The sequence below is a fragment of the Oncorhynchus clarkii genome, unplaced genomic scaffold, assembly GCF_045791955.1.
Source record: "Oncorhynchus clarkii lewisi isolate Uvic-CL-2024 unplaced genomic scaffold, UVic_Ocla_1.0 unplaced_contig_1046_pilon_pilon, whole genome shotgun sequence".
Lineage (NCBI taxonomy): Eukaryota > Metazoa > Chordata > Actinopteri > Salmoniformes > Salmonidae > Oncorhynchus > Oncorhynchus clarkii.
This window is the reverse complement of record NW_027259792.1, coordinates 1-18,538: the sequence shown is the minus strand read 5'-3', so window position 1 is coordinate 18,538 and position 18,538 is coordinate 1. Positions and strand designations below refer to the sequence as shown.

Below are 18,538 nucleotides of genomic sequence, written 5' to 3'. Positions count from 1 at the left end.
ATGACTATTACATATTGGCATGTGTTTTCTTGCTGTGTTTTCATCCAGTAAAACTGTTAAGGAGTGTACGTTAGCATACAAAAGCTGTCCTCATTCTTCAGCTCCAAAGATGTTCAGCTCCAGTTATAATATTGGCAAATAGTGTTTCTGGTTTCTGAAAGTACTGAATAAAGATGAATTATTCATTAGAATGCAATATAAGGATATAGCAATAAAACAATACTACAAAGAAGTAACATAATAAACACTGCTATAAAAAATAGTTTATTGCATTGACAAAATCACAGATTTGAGTTATAACAGTAAGAAACTAACTTTTGAGCTCCACAAGGGGGCAAGGCAGGGCAGAACAGAGCTATGCTGAATAGACCAAATAAACAAACCATGGTCATATTTTTATTTTATTTAACTAGGCAAGTAATTTAAGAACAAATTATTATTTACAATGATGGCCTACACCGGCCAAACTCGGACAACGCTGGGCCAATTGTGCGCTGCACTATGGGACTCCCAATCACAGCCAGTTGTGATACAGCCTGGATTTGAACCAGGGTGTCTGTAGTGACGCCTTTAGCACTGATGTGCTGTGCCTTTGACCGCTGAACCACTTTGGAGTCATAAGGCCATGGTAGCTTCAAAATGCAACACAAGATAATACTTCTCTGACGCATTTAGCATTGTTTTACAGAGCTAATAGAAGAATGTGGCTACATAAGCACGATTGACTATAACACCATAAAGGTTATACAATGAGTAACGTTACCTCACGTGTCCGCGGTGATAAAGAATATACACAAATATATTATGCTCCATACATACAGTACGCTACAATAGAAATGTGGAATGGAAAATGTGAACACGTGTGCAGATCCTGTTCTGACGGGAGATGAGCTGCAGACGTGAACTGCACAAACAATTGGGAAGTGCTTGGGGAATTTTGTCCGTGTCAGAAATGTCCCAAAAATTTAATTATCCGCAAAAGTAAAAATGACTATTTTTACGTGAATGAATGAGGAGGCGGAACACACCTAAATTCAAACTGTTTTTAGAAAATAAAAACTTGTTAGAAAATCATTTGAAATTGAAGTTAAAACAACCTATAAATATAAACAGGCTGCGTGCTTAAGTTTGAGGGCAGCGCGGATAAAATGTACTGTTACGTATCAATCACATTATGGAATGGAGAGGACATTCTAACTTCACGTGCATGGAAAAAAAAAAACTCACGCTGGGGCGACCGTTAGAGATATTTGGAACTCACGCATGAAAGGGTTAATAAATAAAGGAGGTGGTCAAAAGAGCGAGGGGTTTACCGGTTTTATATTCTGAAAGTAATGGGGAGAAACATGATTTAAATCAGGTTTAAAACTTTAAATGGTTTATAGAGATAAGTCACTGCTTTGGAAAAAGTGTGGTCTAGGGTGTTTGCAAACATGTATGTGAAATCAATATGGAAGAATGTAAATGTAAAATAAATCTATAGAATGTGAAGACAATGATTTTAAAATGAAACAAGATTTTTACAAATGTGGTTTGCATCAAATTTATAGGGATATTAAAAAGAGAATGTGATTTGTGGTACGGGGGTGGAAAATTTGATGCACTTTTTTGTTGAATGTAGTAGGTTAAAAGATTTCACGAGTTTTTAAAAGGGGCTAAGTAAAACATTGGGGAGAAGAGATTTTTATTGGAGGTTGTTTCTTTTTGGTTTAAATGGGAAAAGTAAAGTTTTAAATTCGGTGAATTTTGTACTAAGCCATGCAAGATATGCGATAAGATTAAGGAATTTAGGTCATTATGAAGGGAAAATTGTGAGTGTTGAGTTTAGGAGTATTTTAGAGAAAGAGAGATAATATATAGATACAGTGGAGGAAACTGTGGGTGAGTACTTTAATTGAAATTCTATCAAATGGAAAACTTGTAATTATTAATTGGTTTTAGTTTATAATTGTTTTACTTTTTTTTCTTTTTCTGATTTTGTTAAAGGGTGAATTGTTAATCTTTTGTTGTCTGAATGTTGTAGTGTTTTGTATATAATAAAAAATATTTGTTACAATGTGCCCGATCTCGGAAGCTAAGCAGGGTCGGGCCTGGTTAGTACTTGGATGGGAGACCGCCTGGGAATACCAGGTGCTGTAAGCGTTTTGCTCCAGCAGAGGGTTCTCTTGTGTCATGCGTGGAGCAACTCCCTTTTATTTATCACCCTAATAATGTTGTGTCTTTTTATTGGACTGCAGTTTGTTAGTGCTTCCCTGCCATGCCCTGATCAAATCAAATAATGGACAGTGCGTTTCCCTCAAAATCTAGGCAGTGCATTCAGCATTTGTTTTTAGGCTAGGAGACTGTCAATGTCTGTAGTCCATTAGGGTCCTGTAAAATCCCTTCAATGTTTTGCCTGATTGCTCCCCCCCCCCAAAAAAAAATCCCCCTATTCCCCGTTGACCTCCGGAGGGGTCAAAAAATGCATTTTCGTTGTCGGCAGGATTCGAACCTGCGCAGGAAGATCCTAATGGATTTCTAGTCCATCGCCTTAACCACTCGGCCACGACAACATCGACAAAAGAAAACAGGCTTGTTAGGAGTGAATGGGTCAACAGGCATAGCCTACAGAAAGTGATAATTTAACAACTGAAAGATAATGCAGTAACTGATTATAATGCAATAACACGAAATGTTCACTCATTCGTTATTAAGTACAGCTGTTTTATTATTTAACCTTGATCGTTACTCAGCTCCAGGTCTGCATTTGAGAGTGTTTATTATGAATGGTTATTTCACTGTGTGAAGATGTTATTTCATGGTTCTTATTATTACTGCTGAGCAGCATGACTCCTGAGAGGCACTAAACAACTGTTGGTATGTAAGGGAATACCCCCCTGAATTGTACAAAAATGAATGGCAAGATATTGGCATTGGACAAACCATATACACGATGTCCAATACCACCCAAAGCGGCGTTGATTCGTGCAAAGTATATGGCAAATGCCATATGGCAATTGCCAATTGTAACACTTCAAAAATCCAACAGGGGGCGAGTGCGCTCCACCTGGGTTTTTCATATTGGAAATGCAACCCAAGTCAACATCCAAAAGCAAAATTTTGAGAAAATATTTTTTTTTTCAAAAACTTTCCACCCCTTAAAAAAGTGCTTTCTGGGCCTTTTTTCGAAATTCTTTCGATTTTTTTGTCAATTACACATGTATAAGAACTTTATCAACATACTTTAGTCATACTTTATTATCATTTTTTTTTTTTTTTACTTGTGCATAAGGCATATGATTTGTCCATTTGCAATATGATTTCATAGGAAGTCAAAAGTCAAAGTCAAAAGTTAATTTTTTTGGGGGCCAAAATTGACTGAACTGATGAACTCGGGACGGCCGGGCAGTGATAGTTGTTCATTTCCATCACTCGTTGTGTTGATTTCATCATGTCCATTTGGTGATGTTTTTTCACTATAGAATCATATTGCAAATGAGCGTGCAACTGGTAACCGGAAAAAAAAAAAAATGATTACATTATGTCCATTTGTTTATGTTTCCTTACTTTTTAAAAGTCACTGTGCATTTGCAATATGTTTTAATGGGCAGGTACCATCACAAATTTGTCATGCTCAAAATTCAAACTTTACTTTGCTCAAACTATACCTTTGTCAACTTGTATTATCATAATTTTTTTTTGTTTTACTTGTGCATAAGGCATATGTTTTGTCCATTTGCAATATGATGTCATAGGAAGTCAAAAGTAACGATTTTCCTCCGTGCAACTGGTGATCTGAAATGTGCAACTGGTGATCTGAAATGTGCAACTGGTGATCTGAAATGTGCAACTGGTCACCCCAAAAAAAAATGTTTGGATTTTTTTTGTTTATGTTTCCTTACTTTTTCAAAGTCACTGTGCATTTGCAATATGTTTTAATGGGCAGGTACCATCACGAATTTGTCATGCTATAAAAATCCTGCAGGAATGTGAAATTGACTGGCCCGATGAACTCGGGATGGCTTTGCAGTGATTCTGGGTCATCTCAATCGCTCGTTTGGGTTGATTTCAGAATGTCGCTTTTGGTGATGTTTTTTCACTATAGAATCATATTGCAAATGCACGTGCAACTGGTCACCCCAAAAAAAAAAAAAATTGATTTTTTTTGTTTATGTTTCCTTACTTTTTCAAAGTCACTGTGCATTTGCAATATGTTTTAATGGGCAGGTACCATCACGAATTGGTCATGCTATAATCCTGCAGGAATGTGAAATTGACTAGCCCGATGAACTCGGGATGGCTTTGCAGTGATTCTGGGTCATCTCAATGGCTCGTTTGGGTTGATTTCAGAATGTCGCTTTTGGTGATGGTACCTCATTGTTTAAACATATTGCAAATGTACAAGAGTCAAGTGGACAAGAGTCCATCAGTCAATTAGATATCATTCTGACACCAAACTGATACAAACTGACACCAAACCCACTTTTTCCAACTCGTTTAGTAGCCAACTATTACATACTTCAGAGCTGGCCCAAAATTCACAACGCCTTCGGTTCAAACCATAAAAAAACCATAAAACACATAGTTACGTTCTAGCTGCGGGTCCATTTCTTATGTAAGGGAATACCCCCCTGATTTGTACAAAAATAAATGTCAAAATATTGGCATTGGACAAACCATGTACACGATGTCCAATACCACCCAAAGCGGCGTTGATTCGTGCAAAGTATATGGCAAATGCCATATGGCAATTGCCAATTGTAACACCTCAAAAATCCAACAGGGGGCGAGTGCGCTCCACCTGGGTTTTTCATATTGGAAATGCAACCCAAGTCAACATCCAAAAGAAAAATTTTGAAAAAATGATATTTTTTTCAAAAACTTTTTACCCCTTAAAAAAGTGCTTTCTGGGCCTTTTTTCGAATTTCTTTCGCTTTTTTTGTCAATTACACATGTGTAAGAACTGTATGAATATACTTTTGTCCAATTTTGATATCAAATTTTTTTTTTTTTAATTACATGCGCATAAGGCATATGTTTTGTCCATTTGCAATATGATTTCATAGGAAGTCAAAAGTCAAAAGTCAAAAATGTCAAAATTTGGTAAAAAACTTCACACATCCTTAAAAAAGTGCTTTCTGGACCGTTTTTCAAAATTCTTTCAATTTTTATGTCAATTACACATGTATAAGAACTTTATCAACATACTTTATTATCATTTTTTTTTTTTTTACTAGTGCATAAGGCATATGTTTTCTCCATTTGGAATATGATTTCATAGGAAGTCAAAAGTCAAAGTCAAAAGTAACGATTTTCCTCCGTGCAACTGGTGATCTGAAATGTGCAACTGGTGATCTGAAATGTGCAACTGGTGATCTGAAATGTGCAACTGGTAACCCAAAAAAAAATAATTTGATTCTATGTTTCCTTACTTTTTCAAAGTCACTGTGCATTTGCAATATGTTTTAATGGGCAGGTACCATCACGAATTTGTCATGCTATAAAAATCCTGCAGGAATGTGAAATTGACTGGCCCGATGAACTCGGGATGGCTTTGCAGTGATTCTGGGTCATCTCAATCGCTCGTTTGGGTTGATTTCAGAATGTCGCTTTTGGTGATGTTTTTTCACTATAGAATCATATTGCAAATGCACGTGCAACTGCTCACCCAAAAAAAAAATGTTTAGATTTTTTTTGTTTATGTTTCCTTACTTTTTCAAAGTCACTGTGCATTTGCAATATGTTTTTTCACTATAGAATCATATTGCAAATGCACGTGCAACTGGTCATCCCCCAAAAAAAAATTTAGATTTTTTTTGTTTATGTTTCCTTACTTTTTCAAAGTCACTGTGCATTTGCAATATGTTTTTTCACTATAGAATCATATTGCAAATGCACATGCAACTGGTCATCCCCCCAAAAAAAATTTAGATTTTTTTTGTTTATGTTTCCTTACTTTTTCAAAGTCACTGTGCATTTGCAATATGTTTTTTCACTATAGAATCATATTGCAAATGCACGTGCAACTGGTCATCCCCCAAAAAAAATTTTAGATTTTTTTTGTTTATGTTTCCTTACTTTTTCAAAGTCACTGTGCATTTGCAATATGTTTTTTCACTATAGAATCATATTGCAAATGCACATGCAACTGGTCATCCCCCCAAAAAAATTTTAGATTTTTTTTGTTTATGTTTCCTTACTTTTTCAAAGTCACTGTGCATTTGCAATATGTTTTTTCACTATAGAATCATATTGCAAATGCACATGCAACTGGTCATCCCCCCCCAAAAAAATTAGATTTTTTTTATGTTTCCTTACTTTTTCAAAGTCACTGTGCATTTGCAATATGTTTTTTCACTATAGAATCATATTGCAAATGCACATGCAACTGGTCATCCCCCAAAAAAAAATTTAGATTTTTTTTGTTTATTTTTCCTTACTTTTTCAAAGTCACTGTGCATTTGCAATATGTTTTTTCACTATAGAATCATATTGCAAATGCACATGCAACTGGTCATCCCCCCCAAAAAAAATTAGATTTTTTTTATGTTTCCTTACTTTTTCAAAGTCACTGTGCATTTGCAATATGTTTTTTCACTATAGAATCATATTGCAAATGCACATGCAACTGGTCATCCCCCCCAAAAAAAATTAGATTTTTTTTATGTTTCCTTACTTTTTCAAAGTCACTGTGCATTTGCAATATGTTTTTTCACTATAGAATCATATTGCAAATGCACGTGCAACTGGTCACCCAAAAATAAAAATTTTGGATTTTTTTTGTTTATGTTTCCTTACTTTTTCAAAGTCACTGTGCATTTGCAATATGTTTCAATGGGCAGGTACCATCACGAATTTGTCATGCTCAAAAAATTTTTAGATGTATTTTTTTTTGTTTCTTACTTTTTCAAAGTCACTGTGCATTTGCAATATGTTTTTTCACTATAGAATCATATTGCAAATGCACATGCAACTGGTCATCCCCCCCAAAAAAAATTAGATTTTTTTTGTTTATGTTTCCTTACTTTTTCAAAGTCACTGTGCATTTGCAATATGTTTTTTCACTATAGAATCATATTGCAAATGCACGTGCAACTGGTCATCCCCCCAAAAAAAATTTAGATTTTTTTTGTTTATTTTTCCTTACTTTTTCAAAGTCACTGTGCATTTGCAATATGTTTTTTCACTATAGAATCATATTGCAAATGCACATGCAACTGGTCATCCCCCCCAAAAAAATTTAGATTTTTTTTATGTTTCCTTACTTTTTCAAAGTCACTGTGCATTTGCAATATGTTTTTTCACTATAGAATCATATTGCAAATGCACATGCAACTGGTCATCCCCCCAAAAAAATTTTAGATTTTTTTTGTTTATGTTTCCTTACTTTTTCAAAGTCACTGTGCATTTGCAATATGTTTTTTCACTATAGAATCATATTGCAAATGCACGTGCAACTGGTCATCCCCCAAAAAAAATTTTAGATTTTTTTTGTTTATTTTTCCTTACTTTTTCAAAGTCACTGTGCATTTGCAATATGTTTTTTCACTATAGAATCATATTGCAAATGCACATGCAACTGGTCATCCCCCCCAAAAAAATGTAGCTTTTTTTTGTTTATGTTTCCTTACTTTTTCAAAGTCACTGTGCATTTGCAATATGTTTTTTCACTATAGAATCATATTGCAAATGCACGTGCAACTGGTCACCCAAAAATAAAAATTTTGGATTTTTTTTGTTTATGTTTCCTTACTTTTTCAAAGTCACTGTGCATTTGCAATATGTTTCAATGGGCAGGTACCATCACGAATTTGTCATGCTCAAAATTTTTTAGATGTATTTTTTTTTGTTTCTTACTTTTTCAAAGTCACTGTGCATTTGCAATATGTTTTAAAGGGCAGGTACCATCACGAATTTGTCATGCTATAAAAATCTTGCAGGAATGTGAAATTGACTGGCCCGATGAACTCGGGATGGCTTTGCAGTGATTCTGGGTCATCTCAATCGCTCGTTTGGGTTGATTTCAGAATGTCGCTTTTGGTGATGTTTTTTCACTATAGGATCATATTGCAAATGTACAAGAGTCAAGTGGACAAGAGTCCATCAGTCAATTAGATATCATTCTGACCACCAAACTGATACAAACTGACACCAAACCCACTTTTTCCAACTCGTTTAGTAGCCAACTATTACATACTTCAGAGCTGGCCCAAAATTCACAACCCCTTCGGTTCAAACCATAAAAAAACCATAAAACACGTAGTTACGTTCTAGCTGCGGGTCCATTTCTTATGTTATGTGTTGGCCTAGCTGAGGCGACCCCGAATCCCAAGTTTCGGCTCGATAGGTCATTTGGTGTCCGAGAAAAACCCTAATTGGTGCTGAAAATCCACTATTTTCCATGACTTGCTACGGGGTCCTTGAATGAGCTATTGGACAGAAACGTTGGGGTCTGTCTATATGGGCCGAGACGTTTGCAATGCACCTAGTCTTGCGACTCTGGGACATTTCTAAATGTCGTCATTTTCGTGATGCAAAAATGAATTGAAGTTATTTCAAATGTACGAGGCTGTTTCTCGGTCCGAGAACCTTCTAGAGCCACGTAACTCACCACGCACCATCTACGGGAGGTCTAGAACAGGTTTCTAAAGTTTCGGAACTCTAGGTCCGACGGTTCTTTTTTAGCTCCAACAAAGCTAACTATTGGAGCCACTGTCTGTCTCTACGCACCCCAATACGTCCCTCCTTCCAAGTTGTGTTTTAGTGTGATTTTTTTTTCCTTTGAATTTTTTTGGGAAAAATGACTGATTTACAGTTCATGGGGGTTGCCTAATCACACATATGAAGTTTTGGAAAGATCTGACTTTTTTAACCCTTCGAAACAGCCCCTAAGACACCAATTATGGCACTTCCGGTTGGCACAGGAAGTTATAAATCAACACATATCCTCATTGGGGTATGCTGTTACAGAATCCTGAGTTTTAAGTCCTTACGTTAAGAATTGACTGATCTACACAGGGTTGAATGCACTATGTCTATCAAACTGCATGCAGGGTATGGGTAAACACTTTTAGGGGCATTTTAACCACTTCCGGTTGGTCCAGGAAGCTTAGAATCAACACAGGTAGACCTCATAGTGGCCTGATGGACTGGTACCGAAGACAGGTTCATACGGCATTCATAACCCACATAGGCCTCAGGTTGAAATTAGGGGTGCAGGCAATGTATTCCTATGGGGAGAGATGACACTGTAATCTGTGAGATCAAAAAACACTGTTTTACTGTTAAGGGTTAATGCCACACGGTCAAGGTTAGGCTTGTTCAGATCGGGAGGACCTTAGGAACATTCATGTGGTGCAATTTTTCTTCTCACTCTAACGGTTCTCTCACTGTCACCCAAAATCAAATGACATTGTGGTGCAGGCTTCATTTTGGGCCTTCTTTTTTTCAAGTTTGCTGCACTCAGAACGAGCTACGGTCAAGCGGGGCGTCTCCTTGAACTCGGCACAGTCTGGAGACTATGGTGATGCCATTTTTTGTGTTGATTTCAGAATGCCATTTTGGTGATGGTCCCTCTCCGTTTAAACATATTGCAAATGTACAAAAGTCAACTAGCAAGTCAGTGTCCATCAGTCAATTAGATGTCATTATGACACCAAATGGATATCAATTGACACCAAACCCACTTTTTCCTACTCATTTAGTAGCCAACTATCACATATGTCAGAGCAGTCCCATAATTCACAGCGCCTTCGGTTTAAAACATAATAAAAAGGTAAAACACATAGTTACGTTCTAGCTGCGGGTCCAGTTCGGACATTATGTGAAGGCCTATGTGAGGCGACCCCGAATCCCGAGTTTCGGCTCGATAGGTCATTTGGTGTCCGAGAAAAACCCTAATTGGTGCTGAAAATCCACTTTTTTCCATGCCTTGCTACGGGGTCCTTGAACGAGCTATCGGACAGGCACGTCGGGGTCCGTCTCTATGGGCCGAGCCGGTTTCAATGCACCTAGCCTTGCGTCTCTGAGACTTTTCTAAACGTCGTCATTTTCGTAATGGTCAAAATGAATTGAAGGTATTGCAAATGTACGAGGCTGTTTCTCGGTCCGAGAACCGTCTAGAGCCACGTAACTCACCACGCACCATCAACCGGAGGTCTAGAACAGGTTTCTAAAGTTTCGGAACTCTAGGTCTGACGGTTCTTTTTTAGCTCCAACAAAGCTAACTATTGCAGCCACTGTCTGTCTTTACGCACCCCAATACGTCCCTCCATCCAAGGTGTGTTTTAGTGTGATTTTTTTTTCCTTTGATTTTTTTTGGGAAAAATGACTGATTTACAGTTCATGGGGGTTGCCTAATCACACATATGAAGTTTTGGAAAGATCAGACTTTTTTAACCCCTCGAAACAGCCCCTGAGACACCAGTTATGGCACTTCCGGTTGGCACAGGAAGCTATAAATCAACACATATCCCCATTGGGGTATGCTGTTACAGAATCCTGAGTTTTAAGTCCTTACGTTAAGAACTGACTGATTTACACAGGGTTGAATGCACTATGTCTGTCAAACTGCAGGCAGGGTATGGGTAAACACTTTTAGGGGCATTTTAACCACTTCCGGTTGGTCCAGGAAGCTCAGAATCAACACAGGTAGACCTCATAGTGGCCTGATGGACTGGTACCGAAGACAGGTTCATACGGCATTCATAACCCATATAGACTTCAGGTTGAAATTAGGGGTGCAGGCAATGTATTCCTATGGGGAGAGATGACACTGTAATCTGTGAGATCAAAAAACACTGTTTTACTCTTAAGGGTTAATGCCACACGGTCAAGGTTAGGCTTGTACAGATCGGGAGGACCTTAGGAACATTCATGTGGTGGAATTTTTCTTCTCACCCTAACGGTTCTCTCACTGTCACTCAAAAGCAAATGACATTGTGGGGCAGGCTTCATTTTGGGCCTACTTTTCTAATGGTCGTTGCGCTTAGACCGAGCGAGCTACGGTCAAGCGGGATAGCTCGTTGAACTCAGCACAGTCTGGAGACTATGGTGATGCCATTTTTTGTGTTGATTTCAGAATGACATTTTGGTGATGGTCCCTCTCCGTTTAAACATATTGCAAATGCACAAAAGTCAACTAGCAAGTCAGTGTCCATCAGTCAATTAGATGTCATTATGACACCAAACCCACTTTTTACTACTCATTTAGAAGCCAACTATCACATATGTCAGAGCAGTCCCATAATTCACAGCGCCTTTAGTTTAAAACATAATAAAAAGGTAAAACACATAGTTACGTTCTAGCTGCGGGTCCAGTTCGGACATTATGTGAAGTCCTATGTGAGGCGACCCCGAATCCCGAGTTTCGGCTCGATAGGTCATTTGGCGTCCGAGAAAAACCCTAATTGGTGCTGAAAATCCACTTTTTTCCATGCCTTCCTACGGGGTCCTTGAACGAGCTATCGGACAGAAACGTTGGGGTCCGTCTCTATGGGCCGAGCCGGTTTCAATGCACCTAGCCTTGCGTCTCTGAGACTTTTCTAAACGTCGTCATTTTTGTAATGGTCAAAATGAATTGAAGGTATTGCAAATGTACGAGGCTGTTTCTCGGTCCGAGAACCGTCTAGAGCCACGTAACTCACCACGCACCATCGACCGGAGGTCTAGAACAGGTTTCTAAAGTTTCGGAACTCTAGGTCTGACGGTTCTTTTTTAGCTCCAACAAAGCTAACTATTGCAGCCACTGTCTGTCTCTACGCACCCCAATACGTCCCTCCATTCAAGTTGTGTTTTAGTGTGATTTTTTTTTCCTTTGAATTTTTTGGGGAAAAATGACTGATTTACAGTTCATGGGGGTTGCCTAATCACATATATGAAGTTTTGGACAGATCAGACTTTTTTAACCCTTTGAAACAGCCCCTGAGACACCAATTATGGCACTTCCGGTTGGCACAGGAAGCTATAAATCACCACATATCCTCATTGGGGTATGCTGTTACAGAATCCTGAGTTTTAAGTCTTTACGTTAACAACTGAGTTATTTACGGAGGGTTTAGTATGTGTGTGTTATTTCAGAAAATCATAGAAAATCACAGAAATCTCGCAGAGCTCCGCAGCACACTTTAAAAAGATTCGTATGAACACCCTGCAACTGGATCTGTAACCGTTGAAAAAAAAAAACGCCTATTTGTGACCATTGCCAAGTTGTCATTGTTCCGTTTCTCTTAAATGACGATAGATAAATGGCTGGTTCTTTTTTTATTGACACCGGAGGCTCCTTGACTTTGACCTGAAGTGGAAAAATAATTTCTCTATTTCCATTTAGGACCTTTAATCCCAGAAAAACGGCCATAACTCAAAAACCGTCGAGGCCTAGACGCCATCTTGTTCGGGGCCAACTGCCCATTATGCCAAACCTACGCTCACCGAGTTTCGGCTTCGAAATATTTTCCGTTTTCGAGATAAGGCCCCGTCGTGATTCGTGATGTTTTGCCAAATTGCCATATGATTCCGTATGCCCTCTTGTGGGAAATTCCGGGATAGCGGAAAAACGGTCAAAAACTTGTTTATTTTATAAAACGGAAACCGAATGTCCGACAAAGTTCATTTGATGACTTCCCGGTAGGTCTGGCCCTACCGCACGGCCCGACGCCGACCGCGAATTTTACAAACGATTTCGGACGTCTAGTAAGGGACCGTACATTTGCAATATGGACTTTCTCACTGATCATACACGAAATGCCGAAATGTTCCCTTAAGGTATGTTATGTGTTGGCCTAGCTGAGGCGACCCCGAATCCCAAGTTTCGGCTCGATAGGTCATTTGGTGTCCGAGAAAAACCCTAATTGGTGCTGAAAATCCACTATTTTCCATGACTTGCTACGGGGTCCTTGAACGAACTATCGGACAGAAACGTTGGGGTCCGTCTCTATGGGCCGAGCCGGTTTCAATGCACCTAGCCTTGCGTCTCTGAGACTTTTCTAAACGTCGTCATTTTCGTGATGGTCAAAATGAATTGAAGGTATTGCAAATGTACGAGGCTGTTTCTCGGTCCGAGAACCGTCTAGAGCCACGTAACTCACCACGCACCATCGACCGGAGGTCTAGAACAGGTTTCTAAAGTTTCGGAACTCTAGGTCTGACGGTTCTTTTTTAGCTCGAACAAAGCTAACTATTGCAGCCACTGTCTGTCTCTACGCACCCCAATACGTCCCTCCTTCCAAGTTGTGTTTTAGTGTGATTTTTTTTTCCTTTCAATTTTTTGGGGTAAAATGACTGATTTACAGTTCATGGGGGTTGCCTAATCACATATATGAAGTTTTGGACAGATCTGACTTTTTTAACCCTTCGAAACAGCCCCTGAGACACCAATTATGGCACTTCCGGTTGGCACAGGAAGCTACAAATCAACACATATCCTCATTGGGGTATGCTGTTACATAATCCTGAGTTTTAAGTCCTTACTTTAAGAATTGACTGATTTACACAGGGTTGAATGCACCATGTCTATCAAACTGCAGGCAGGGTATAGGTAAACACTTTTAGGGGCATTTTAACCACTTTCGGTTGGTCCAGGAAGCTCAGAATCAACACAGGTAGACCTCATAGTGGCCTGATGGACTGGTACCGAAGACAGGTTCATACGGCATTCATAACCCATATAGACTTCAGGTTGAAATTAGGGGTGCAGGCAATGTATTCCTATGGGGAGAGATGACACTGTAATCTGTGAGATCAAAAAACACTGTTTTACTGTTAAGGGTTAATGCCACACGGTCAAGGTTAGGCTTGCACGGATCGGGAGGACCTTAGGAACATTCCTGTGGTGGAATTTTTCTTCTCACCCTAACGGTTCTCTCACTGTCACTCAAAATCAAATGACGTTGTGGGGCAGGCTTCATTTTGGGCCTACTATTCTAATGGTCGCTGCGCCTAGACCGAGCGAGCTACGGTCAAGCAGGATATCTCGTTGAACTCGGCACGGCCTAGGGATTATGGTAATGCCATTTCCTGCTCTCTGTGTCTTTAAGCACCGCACTTTATCACTCCATCCTTCCTGTGTGTGTGTGAGTGAGCTTTTCTTTGACATCTGTTGGGAGAAATGGCTGATTTACAGTTCAGAAGGGTTACCTAGTCACACATATGAAATTTTGGAGAGATCAGACTTTTTTAACCCCTCGAAACAGCCCCTGAGACACCAATTATGGCACTTCCGGTTGGCACAGGAAGCTATAAGTCAACACATATCTTGATTGACATAGCCACTTACAGAATCCTGAGTTTTAAGTCTTTACGTTAAGAATTGACTGATCTACACAGGGTTGAATGCAGTATGTCTATCAAACTGCAGGCAGTGTATGGGTAAACACTTTTAGGGTGATTTTAACCACTTCCGGTTGCTTCAGGAAGCTTAGAATTGACACAGGTAGACCTCATAGTGGTCTGATGGACTGTCATAGAAGACACGTTCATAAGGCATTCATAACCCACATAGGCTTCAGGTTGAATTTAGAGGTGCAGGCAATGTATTCCTATGGGGAGAGAAGTCAAAGCAAGCTGTTTCAAGTAAACACCTTCTTTTTACTGTGAAGGGTTAATGCCACACGGTCAAGGTTAGGCTTGCACGGATCGGGAGGACCTCAGGAACGTACCTGAGTTCGAATTGTGCTTCTCACCCTAACGGTTCTCTCACTGCCACCCAAAATCAAATGACATTGTGGGGCAGGCTTCATTTTGGGCCTTCTTTTTTTCAAGTTCGCTGCACTCAGAACGAGCTACGGTCAAGCCTGGCGTCTCGTTGAACTCGGCACAGTCTGGAGACTATGGTGATGCCATTTTTTGTGTTGATTTCAGAGTGCCATTTTGGTGATGGTCCCTCTCCGTTTAAACATATTGCAAATGCACAAAAGTCAACTAGCAAGTCAGTGTCCATCAGTCAATTAGATGTCATTATGGCACCAAACGGATATCAATTGACACCAAACCCACTTTTTCCTACTCATTTAGAAGCCAACTATCACATATGTCAGAGCAGGCCCATAATTCACAGCGCCTTCGGTTTAAAACATAATAAAAAGGTAAAACACATAGTTACGTTCTAGCTGCGGGTCCAGTTCGGACATTATGTGAAGTCCTATGTGAGGCGACCCCGAATCCCGAGTTTCGGCTCGATAGGTCATTTGGTGTCCGAGAAAAACCCTAATTGGTGCTGAAAATCCACTTTTTTCCATGCCTTGCTACGGGGTCCTTGAACGAGCTATCGGACAGAAACGTTGGGGTCCGTCTCTATGGGCCGAGCCGGTTTCAATGCACCTAGCCTTGCGTCTCTGAGACTTTTCTAAACGTCGTCATTTTCGTAATGGTCAAAATGAATTGAAGGTATTGCAAATGTACGAGGCTGTTTCTCGGTCCGAGAACCGTCTAGAGCCACGTAACTCACCACGCACCATCGACCGGAGGTCTAGAACAGGTTTCTAAAGTTTCGGAACTCTAAGTCTGACGGTTCTTTTTTAGCTCGAACAAAGCTAACTATTGCAGCCAATGTCTGTCTCTACGCACCCCAATACGTCCCTTCATCCAAGTTGTGTTTTAGTGTGATTTTTTTTTTCCTTTGAATTTTTTGGGGAAAAATGACTGATTTACAGTTCATGGGGGTTGCCTAATCACATATATGAAGTTTTGGACAGATCTGACTTTTTTAACCCTTCGAAACAGCTCCTGAGACAACATTTAAGGCACTTCCGGTTGGCACAGGAAGCTATAATTCACCACATATCCTCATTGGGGTATGCTTTTACATAATCCTGAGTTTTAAGTCTTTACGTTAAGAACTGAGTTATTTACGGAGGGTTTAGTATGTGTGTGTTATTTCAGAAAATCATAGAAAATCACAGAAATCTCGCAGAGCTCCGCAGCACACTTTAAAAATATTCGTATGAACACCCTGCAACTGGATCTGTAACCGTTGAAAAAGAAAAACCGCCTATTTGTGACCATCACCAAGTTTTCATTGTTCCGTTTCTCTTAAATGACGATAGATAAATGGCTGGTTCTTTTTTTATTGACACCGGAGGCTCCTTGACTTTGACCTGAAGTGGAAAAATAATTTCTCTATTTCCATTTAGGACCTTTAATCCCAGAAAAATGGCCATAACTCAAAAACCGTCGAGGCCTAGACGCCATCTTGTTCGGGGCCAAATGCCCATTATGCCAAACCTACGCTCACCAAGTTTCGGCTTCGAAATATTTTCCGTTTTCGAGATAAGGCCCCGTCGTGATTCGTGATGTTTTGCCAAATTGCCATATGATTCCGTATGCCCTCTTGTGGGAATTTCCATTTAGGGTTTAACAAGGCAGCTCACCTGTGACTTGACATTAGATGCGGCGACTTCGATTACCCTGCAGACGATATTTTTGTTCTTCCCGCCAATACAATCCACTGACAACGACCGACGAGTTGTGCGTTCCGAGATTCTTTTTGTTATTTGCCTGTTTGTGGCCCGCCTGTGATATTGCGCGATTCTTGCAATTCTCTTTCAGCCTCTCATCAACTAGCTGTTTTTGCAGAATATTAAAAATACGATAGTTATTCACTACTCATATTAACTAGGTGTCATTTACATTACTTTAAGTCATTTATTTTTCAACTGGATTTTACAAAGGTGCATGACATGCAGGCGCTAAAAACGTTGTCAGGAGGGGGTTTCAAAACATGCCTATAGGTGGAGACTGTGACCTGAATGACTTAATGGTTATTTTCAATGCAATCAAGTTTTTTTCTTTTCTTTTTCTTTTAGGGTTTAACAAGGTTTCTCACCTGTTACCTGTGGCTTGACTTTAGATGTGGCCAGTTCGATTACCCTGCAGACTATAAGAGTGTCTTCAGAATATGGCCAATTTGACATGAATTTAAAAATGCCTCAGATAGGACCAAAAAAGTGTCTGGAGCTTCCGTCAGGGTAAGAGTGACAACAGGTTTCCACATGTCAAAATGGGGGAAATCTTAGTAAATGGCTTAATGGTTATTCATGAGAATCGTGTTGTTGTATTGTTGAGTGTATCATGGAATCTCACCTGAAATCTGTGGCTTGACTACAAACCTGTAACCTATGCTACTGTGGCCTATAGAGCTAGAAGGCTGGATAACCAGGTGTGTAAAGGTGTGAAGTGGGATAGATGGCCTGCAGTTCTATCCCAAATGGACAACTAAACCCTATGTACTTGCGGGGATCTGAGAGGATGCGATTGGTATAAGAAACACGACTAAACTTCCACCTCCGGAGGGGTCAAAAAAATGCATTTTCGTTGTCGGCAGGATTCAAACCTGCGCAGGAAGATCCTAATGGATTTCTAGTCCATCGCCTTAACCACTCGGCCACGACAACGTTGACAGAACAAAACAGGCTTGTTAGGAGTGAATGGGCCAACAGGCATAGCCTACAGAAAGTGATCATTTAACGACTGAAAGATAATGCAATAACACAAAATGTTCCCCTCATTCATTTGTTATTAAGTACAGCTGTTTTCTTATTTAACCTTGATCTTTGCTCAGCTCCAGAAGGTCTGCATTTGAGAGTGTTTATTATGAATTGTTATTTCACTGTGTGAAGTTGTTATTTCATCATTCTTATTATTACTGCTGAGCAGCATGACTCCTGAGAGGCACTAACTCTTATAATTGCACCCTTACACTTATCTATTTCATATTTACTCAATTTTGCTTTTAAATCTAAAACCGTTTCTATATTATAATTAGGTTCCCTGTCACACTTCCCCATTTCTTCATCCAATCTAGCTCTCAACTCATTTTCTTCTCTTTTCATCCTTCCTCCCTTTTTCCTTGCATATCTTATACTAAACTTTTATTTCTTCCTTAATACCCTCTTAGGGATATAGAGACGCTAGCGTCTCTTGTGGCCAATAGCCTGGGGAAATGCAGAGCGCAAATAAAACGCGATAAAACTCAAACTTTCATTAAATCACACATGCAGGGTACTCAATTAAAGCTACACTCGTTGTGAATCCAGCCAACATGTCAGATTTCAAAAATGCTTTTCGGCGAAAGAATAAAAAATGTGTTGTTGCTGTAAGCTATGCCTACTGGCCCATTCACTGCTAACAAGCCTGTTTTCTGTCACAGTTGTCGTGGCTGAGTGGATAAGGCGATGGACTAGAATTGGGATTGGGATCTTCCTGCGCAGTTTTGAATCCTGCCATCAAAGAAAATGTCTTTTTTTTACCCCTCCGGAGGTGGAAGTTTAGTCGTGTTTCTTATATCAATCACAGCCTCTCAGATCTCCACAAGTACATAGGGATTAGTTGTCCATTTGGGAAAGGACTGCAGGCAATCTATCCCACCTCACAACTTTACACACCTGGTTATCCATCTTTCTAGCTCTATAGGCCACAGTAGCATAGGTTACAGGTTTGTAGTCAAGCCACAGATTTCAGGTGAGATCCCATGATACACTCAACAATACAACAACACGATTCTCATGAATAACCATTAAGCCATTTGCTAAGATTTCCCCCATTTTGACATGTGGAAACCTGTTGT

At 39.6% G+C, this 18,538-nt stretch overlaps 2 non-coding genes across 2 annotated transcripts; both read right to left on the bottom strand.

Annotated features, from left to right (window-relative positions):
• Window positions 1-2,470: 2,470 nt before the first annotated feature.
• trnas-aga (transfer RNA serine (anticodon AGA)) lies at window positions 2,471-2,552 on the bottom strand. The gene has a single exon. It is a non-coding gene; the product is annotated as a tRNA-Ser (tRNA).
• A 14,732-nt stretch (window positions 2,553-17,284) lies between these two features.
• Window positions 17,285-17,366, bottom strand: trnas-aga (transfer RNA serine (anticodon AGA)). The gene has a single exon. It is a non-coding gene; the product is annotated as a tRNA-Ser (tRNA).
• Between the last annotated feature and the right edge of the window lie 1,172 nt (window positions 17,367-18,538).